The 8,564-nt window shown below is 37.5% G+C and overlaps 1 long non-coding RNA gene across 1 annotated transcript; it reads right to left on the reverse strand.

The window, feature by feature from the left end:
• Nucleotides 1-6,980: 6,980 nt before the first annotated feature.
• LOC144975250 (uncharacterized) lies at nucleotides 6,981-8,543 on the reverse strand. Its single transcript, XR_013645884.1, has 2 exons — nucleotides 8,293-8,543; nucleotides 6,981-7,150 (listed from the first exon to the last, which is right to left on the reverse strand). It is a non-coding gene; the product is annotated as an uncharacterized LOC144975250 (long non-coding RNA).
• Nucleotides 8,544-8,564: the final 21 nt, after the last annotated feature.

Genomic DNA, 8,564 nt, shown 5'->3' on the forward strand with positions numbered 1-8,564 from the left:
CTACTACTACTACTACTACTACTACTACTACTACTACTACTACTACTACTACTACTACTTACTTACTACTACTACTACTACTACTACTACTACTACTACTACTCTACTACTACTACTACTACTAATACTACTACTACTACTACTACTACTACTACTACTACTACTACTACTACTACTACTACTATACTACTACTACTACTACTACTACTACTACTACTACTACTACTACTACTACTACTACTACTACTACTACTACTACTACTACTACTAACTACTTACTACTACTACTACTACTACTACTACTACTACTACTACTACTACTACTACTACACTACTATACTACTACTACTACTAACTACTACTACTACTACTACTACTACTACTACTACTACTACTACTACTACTACTACTACTACTACTACTACTACTACTACTACTACTACTACTACTACTACTACTACTACTACTCAACACTACTACTACTACTACTACTACTACTACTACTACTATACTACTACTAACTACTACTACCACCACCACTACTACCACCACCACTACTACCTCTACTACATATTACTATCATATACCACATCCCCATCACAAACTCTGCCATCACTCAAATGTTTACAGGATGAATAATTATTTTTTTATCAAAAACCTCGTTAGATGATATAATAGACAGTTGAGTTACAAGAAAATAGTATCTTTCTCAACAAGATAAAATGTTGAATTGTTTTCCCATTTAAATATGATTTTCAAGATGATGTGTCACGTGATTCTGAAAAAAACTTGGATCAGAATTTATAGTTTCTTTACTTATCTAAGTCAATCTCAAATAATCTCCTTTTAGAAACTTTTAATTGTATTTTAACCTTGTTATAGTTCAACCCATGATTTGTAAACAAGCAAAGTAAATAACATTTTATCAATGAATTCTACATTCACTCATTCACTTCATTCTCCAGACCAAGATGGTCGTCATGGTGACCTTGATGAGAAATGATTTGACATTTGACATCCAGATCGGTCCTCAAATGACCTCATTAATCTTGGGTTGTCCACCATTTTTAATTATTATTATTTAACCAATGAACTGCCATATTCTGGAAAGACGTGTATTTAAAAATTTGACCAGAAAACTCGTCCTTCAAATACCGATCGATTTAAATGACCCTCATTTTGTCAAAAACTCTTAAAACCCAGGTTTTAGAGTTATTGCCAAGATGAGAGTCATTTAAATCGATCGGTATTTGAAGGACGAGTTTTCTGGCTAAAATTCTAAACACGAGTATTTTTTCCCGATTACGGCAATTAACTGGTTGAATAATACAAAATATTACAAGACATATTTTACTCCATACGATTACCATTTATCAAATGTTCATTTTTGTTATTATGTTTTTCTTTCTTTCCTACTTTCACTTCCGTTTTCGTTTCTTCAAATGCTTTTTAAACACATTGTTTCTCAATCATTTGTTTTTCTTTCTTCGACAAGATAAATGAGTCACACTTGATCGATTTAAATTATATGCACGAATAATCTTGGAGTTTTTTTTTTCTTAAAAAAAATACTATAATACAACTTAGTTGCATTAATGTTACCATAATATCTGTATTTATCATCACCATTATCATCATCACCATCATCATCATCATCATCATCATCATCATTACGATTAACACATAACATTGAAATAATTATGATCATTAATGATGACAATGATATAATGTCATTTTTGGTTTTGGATAAAATAAATCTAATATTTTAAATTTCACAGAAATGTCGAGGTGTTGTTTTGTGATTTTAATATTTTTACTTCTTTCCTTTTTTTCCTGTTATTTATTTCTCTACTTTTACGTTTTTGCTCTCCCCTCTCTCTCTCTCTCTCTCTCTCTCTCTCTCTCTCTCTCTCTCTCTCTCTCTCTCTCTCTCTCTCTCTCTCTCCCCAACCACCACTCTTCGCTTTCCTCTCGGCTGCTGTGTTCGTTTTGGACACTAGCGAGCATTTGATGACGAATTCTGGGGTGTTGACGAATTCTGGGGTGTTTGATGACGAATTCTGGGGTGTTTGATGACGAATTCTGGGATCTTTGATGACGAATTCTGGGTGTTCGATGAAGAATTCTGGGGTGTTTGATGAAGAATTCTGGGATGTTTGTTGACGAATTCTGGTAGTCTTCTGTCGCCTCACCAGTTGTACCGACGTATACACACATTTGCAGGTCTGGTCACCGGACAAGATTATTGATTTTTTAAAAACATTGTTGTAATTGAGAACATGTTTGCCTTGATATTAAAGTTTTTCAATTATAATAAAGCGGCCATAACAATTTGGGTTATCAGACCTGTAAATAAGTAAACGTTGGTTTGAAAGTATTTCCATTGCAGCAAAACAGACCATAAGAATTTGGGTTATCAGACTTTTAAATAAGTATCCATTGGATTGAGAGTATTTTCATAACTACAACAATGTGGCCCAAATAATATTGGTTATCAGACTTCTAAATGAGTATACGCCGTAATGTACCAATCCGTGGCTCTTGGTTTTGCCCAGGCCCTGGCTGGGGACCATGTAATACTTGTAGTTTTAGTATAATTTGATATAAGTAGGTGTGTTTTACTGACAGAGATGTTGTTTCCCCGAGTAGACAAAGTATCTGGGGGGGGGGGGGGGGGGGGGGTGTATGAGCATTAGGAACCAGATCAGTGTGTTCTTCCTTTCGGCAGCTTCTAATGATGTCACACTACTGTGTTATGATGATCTATCCAGGACGCAATCGTGTACGGTAAGGTCGTGAACCCGCCCGAAAACCTCGTCACAACGCAACTTTCAACTAAATGTTCTGCGGTTTCGGGCTCTTGAACACAACGAGCACGTGTCGGATAGGTGGCAAATCCTCGCTGATGTCGTGAGCGTGTCGTGAGTCAGGTCCTCGACCGACGTCGGTTCGCTGCCACCCGATGTCTCCCCTTGCTGGTGGAAAAGCCTGGGAACTTCTCCCCCAGTTTCGAGGAGTTGATGTCCCCTCCCCCTAGAGGGATTGAATTCGTCCATACCGACTTCCATCTTATAGATAGTTCGAAGATGACGCCACTCAGGTCTTTGTTATTGTTTTTTGCCATCCTCGTTTTTTTGAGTAATGCTCACTGAGCTGTATTAACCTGACAACAAACGTTCATGGATACACACAGTTTTGTGTGTTGGTCCGTTATACTTCCGGATGGCAATGGTATGAGCTTCTTTGCCAAGCGCATACTATCTATATGTATACAGCCCTGTCCGAAGTCAGGGAATCTACGTACAAGGGTTGCCTGGATTTATTTCGGCTCGAAACAGGGGCACCGTCCATTATGCACTTGAGAGGTGTATCGCAATTGCCTCTCTCTCCCCCCCCCCCCCTCTCTCTCTCTCTCTCTCTCTCTCTCTCTCTCTCTCTCTCTCTCTCTCTTTGATCTTATTAAGATGGACTGTTACCATTACCGGGTCCCATACTCTAGGCAATGTTGCCAGCGTTCCATATTATTATATGCATGGACTTGGGAAGTTTTACATCGACCTTCTCAACGTTCTGGCGTCTTCCCCACACTGGAGCGCAATACTCCGCGGTGGAATAGCATAGGGCCAGTGCCAGGGAGGACGTCCTCAGAATCGATCGATGTACTCTGTAGAAAGAAGAAACAATAGTGGTGGAGTCAGGATTCGATCACACAGCGTCGATTCCAACAAGCCTTCTAAGACAGACGACTTACCTATTCGTCTACGCCATTCATATGAATGTAGACGCATCTTGTGTATATTATAATATATAATAATATTATTATATAGTAAACCACTATCCACCGACTGTTTTTTTTTTGATGGGTAATTTTATACTTTTATTGATATTTTATTAACTTTATTTATTTCTACGTGCATTACGAAATTTCCATATTCTGGAATGTGGATAATGTTTAAAGAGAGGAGTTTAAAAAAAAAAACAAGAGATGAAGTGAGTAGGAAAGTACCAGAAGACAATTGGGAATAAACAATTTTCGCGGCCCTTACCGGTACAACTGACTCCGCTTGGCCGATGAGAGCGTGACTCTACCGTGTGAGCTATCCATGACCCCTTTTTTTAAAAAGGTGTCTTTGTATAATCTTTCATGTCTCGTGACAGGCATGTCTGGCAAGCGGTCTCTCATATAACCTCAATAGGATTCCACAGTCTGACGTCACGTCCGCCTAGCAACGAATCGGCTGGCTCTAAACAAAAAAAATCCGTGCTTGGTCCAGGCAAGGAATAATTGGAAAATCGCTCCAAAAAAAAACAATTTTTATCTTAAATATGGTCCAGTATTTTGTACCAGATTGTCTACACCAGTCAGAGAGTCACTCCTGCAAGTTTTACAGATTTCCAAATGGACAGGCAGACAAAAATCACTTTAGTCAGGTAAGCACGCACGCCTCGTCGAACATTTGATAGAGTTCGTAGTCCAGATCTAGGTCAAGTTCTAGCTTACGTAGACCTATATTTTATGATTAAAGTGTACAATTGCACGAAATTATAAATAAAAATACATTCCAAACTAGGTTTTTATTGAAGTTGAAGCAAAAATGATATCTCAATCGTTTTGATGTTAAGGCTGATAAACTGAATGAGAGTTAAGTTCTACTGATAAGTGATAATTTTTAAAAAGGAGAACAAGAAGAAAGAGAATAAAATATTTGTTAAAATCTTACTTTAAACTCGATACCTTTATGGCAAAATGAAAATAAATAAATAAAATAACGCAACCTCTCCCTCCCCCCCCCCCCCCCTCCCCTCACGCAGATCTCTCTCTCTCTCTCTCTCACACACACACACACACACACACACACACACACACAAACACACATACTTTCCTCTTTTTTTTGGAAAGTTTCTCTGATTCTCTGCCATGCCTCCCCTCCCCGACAGCCGAGGTGGCAACTCTGTGTGAACAAAGCAAGATGGCGGCAGGGACCTCTCTCCTTTACCTGTGCCCGATTGTTGACACTCCAAAGTTTCCATCACCGCACTGTCCAGTACAGTACTGACTGAAATAAAGAGAAAACGCAAGTCTTGCCACACTCAACCCCAAGATCAACTTTAACTGTGTAAATTTAAGAATTCTTATTTTTATATATACCTAGTCAAAATCATCAAAAGAAGTAATGAGGAAGTGCGACATTTTGCTGAATGTGCGATTTCATAAAAGACAGGCGAGAGACCCACCAGTAACCTAGTCTCTTGCACACCTTTGATTTATCATGCATTGAGCTGGTGTCAAACAAGATAGTCTAAAACAAAGTACTTATCAAATTAAATAATATACCCAATATGCCCAACAGAATTATTGTGTTTTTTTTTTAATCTTTTCATTTCAGGTGAAAGGACAAAAGATCCAACATCATCATCAAGAGTGTGTTCTTGTCACTTCAGAGATGGTGACAAAGCCAACCTCCCTGAATTGTTTGACAGAAATAAAAATAAATTGTTTCCATCAGAGCCAGAAAGAAAGAAAAGAAAAGTGACACAAGGAATTCCCACCCCATCTCAATTGGCACCAACATCAAGAAGTCCACCACCACCACCACCACCACTACCACCACCACCACCACCACCACCATCATCATCATCATCATCACCATCATCATCATCATCATCATCATCATCATCATCATCATCATCATCATCATCATCATCAGCTCAACTCTCTTCATCATCATCACAAAGTCCCACCTTTAAAAAAACCAGATTCCTCATCATCATTATTTTCCTCCTCATCATCATCCTCATTATCTTCTCCCTCATCATCATCTCAACTCTCGTCACCATCATCACAGGATTCCATCTTTTAAAAAAAAACAGATTGTAGAACAAGTGAGGATATTTTAAATAGAACAACAAATTTAATTCAAGAACAAAAAATTACAGACAAAAATAAGGAAATAGCTAGCTTTAAAAAACCCAACTAAGTTAGATTCAACGCACTTACACTGTTTCAAGCCTTACAGAAAAAGTTCTTCGAATGGAGACAGGTGTACATTCTTTTAAAATATTTAATATTATTGTTCAATATGTTGAGTGCTTTAGAGGTAACATTATTTATTATAGTAGATGGGAAGTTCAAGAAGAGACAGTTGCATTAAAAGACCAAATTTTCATTATTACACTTATGAAACTTAGACAGAACTACGCTAACCTTCATATTTCACAATTGTTTAGCGTTAGTGAAAGTACTATAACAAATATTATACAAACTTTTATTCATGTTTTACATAAGCCATACGCTTCTCTTTGAAAATGTTATGAAGGTTACATGCCCTTCTAGACATAAAAATAAACTATCAGCTCCATCATCATTTTTAAGATTTCCAAATTGCAGAATGATCATTGATTGTACAGATGACCAAATTGCTATTCCTAAAGAAATGGATAAACAACGGTTAACTTATTCTTCTTATAGTTATAGGTCCATGAATTCTGTTAAAGCTCTTGTTGGTCTAAGTCCAAATGGTGTGATAAATTTTATTTCTAAACATGATCCAGGGTCTGTCTCGGATAAGGTCATTGTACAAAATTGTGGATTACTAAAACTTTTAATTTTAAGCCCTGGAGAATTAATTTTAGCAGATAAAGGTAATAAAGGTAAAACCCCATCCTGATTCAAGATATTTTACCTCAAGGAGTAACTGTAAATATCCCTCCTTTTTTACATAATAAATTTACTGAAAATGAGATTTTATTAACAAAAGAAATTGCTTCATGTAGAATTCATGTTGAGAGGGCTAATGAAAGACTGAAAAATGTTAACATCCTCTCATATATTCCAACCATGTTAAGAGAAACATCTGATATTATTTTTCAATTTGTTGCAGCACTTGTCAATCCCCAGTCTCCTCTTATTAAGGAGATTGCATTTTGTTAGCTTTGCCATTTATTTTGTACAACACACATATTTTGTTCATCATCATCAAATCACCATTCAAAATAATGGTTTTGTAGGTCCATACATGATTTTACATGATAAACATGACAAATTATGGCATTGTTGTATCAATGTATGTTCAATGTCATTAACATTGTTAAATAAAACCACACAAATTAGTTTTGGACTGAATCAACCCAAGGCATCATCAAGATAGATCTGTGGAAGTAAAAGAATAAAAGATTCAAATTTAGAGCTGCGACCATGCTCAATAGGCAAAAAACAAACAAACTAATAAAACGTCTGTTGTGGTCTTGTGGTATGACACTCGCTTTCAGATCAGAAGGTCCTGGGTTTGGGCCTCGCTCGGCACATAGTTGAGTCCTTGGAGAAGGCTCTTTACTCACAATCTCTCACCGTACTCAGGTGTCAAATGAGTACCTGGCGTTGTCTCTGTCCGAAAAAATTGTAATATCGCCCAACAGGCATCATGTCCCGTCTTACATGTTAAATGTTGCTGTTGGCCAGGGACCCCTTGTAAAGCACTTGAGCACATTTAGTGGATATTACGCTGTATAAAAACTCAATTAAAAAAACAAATTAAGTGATTCTTTCATTCATCTTGCTTTGTTGATAAGGGGGAAACCCGAAACGTCCATTTTATCTGTTTTCGTATATTAAATTGAAGTTCACATTCAATTTCACAATGTTATTGATTTCTTCGAGTTTCAAGCAGCAACATTTACATTACACCTTAACCCAATAGGAAGTTTAGTTTACCGTGACTAACACTGGTCTAAATAAATCCTTTATTCATCCCATAGAGGAAATTTATCTCTAGGGTCTATTCCCAGGGAAGACTGGAATAACCACGGTGCAGCGCCGCAAATTGAGCTAGGGCGAGGTGACTTGCTCAAGGCCACACAGCGCAGCGGCGGGTGAACGAACTCGGTACCTTTCGGGTACGAAGCAAAAACCGTACCGCTGATCCACGCTGCCCCACATGAAGTATGATAAAATGTCTAGCGTGATTGGTGATTGTGATGCTCATATGAGTATTATAATAAAGGTTACAACACGATACTAAATAGTATGTAGTAGACTATAGTCAATAGCAACGAAAATTAGCGAAGCAAGACTAAGACCTCAAAGACTCAAAGTCCGTGGTCCATAAGATAAAAACACAATAATTCAATGACTCCCTCTCTCTCTCCCTAACTAAAATCGAACGTAAACAGTTAAATCTTTCCATTGGATATACTAAATCTGCCTAAACTCAAAGTAAACTGATTATTGTCCAACAGTAGTTTTACGGAGATGTGAGATTTTGAGAGTGAGAATGAGAAGACGAAATGACTTACCTTCACAGAATACTCTTTATTCTTCATGCTGGCTTGAACTTTGCCGAACATCAAGCCATCTGAGTAAGTGAAAGTCAAAACAGGACCTGACTGATGATGATTTTCACCTCGCGAGACACTTTTATGCTCATTGGAGAAATATTTCATAAGGGCGGTGATGGAAATAGAGTTCGTGTCAGCCATTTTTCTCGACTGTTTAGAGCCAGCCGGTTTGTTGCCATGCGTTGCTGCGCAGGATTACGTCACGACTTAGGAAGCCTATTGTGTTGGAA

This window comes from Berghia stephanieae, chromosome 6 (genome assembly GCF_034508935.2).
Source record: "Berghia stephanieae isolate SIO BIC M18660-M18661 chromosome 6, UCSD_Bste_1.3, whole genome shotgun sequence".
Taxonomy (NCBI): Eukaryota; Metazoa; Mollusca; class Gastropoda; order Nudibranchia; family Aeolidiidae; genus Berghia; species Berghia stephanieae.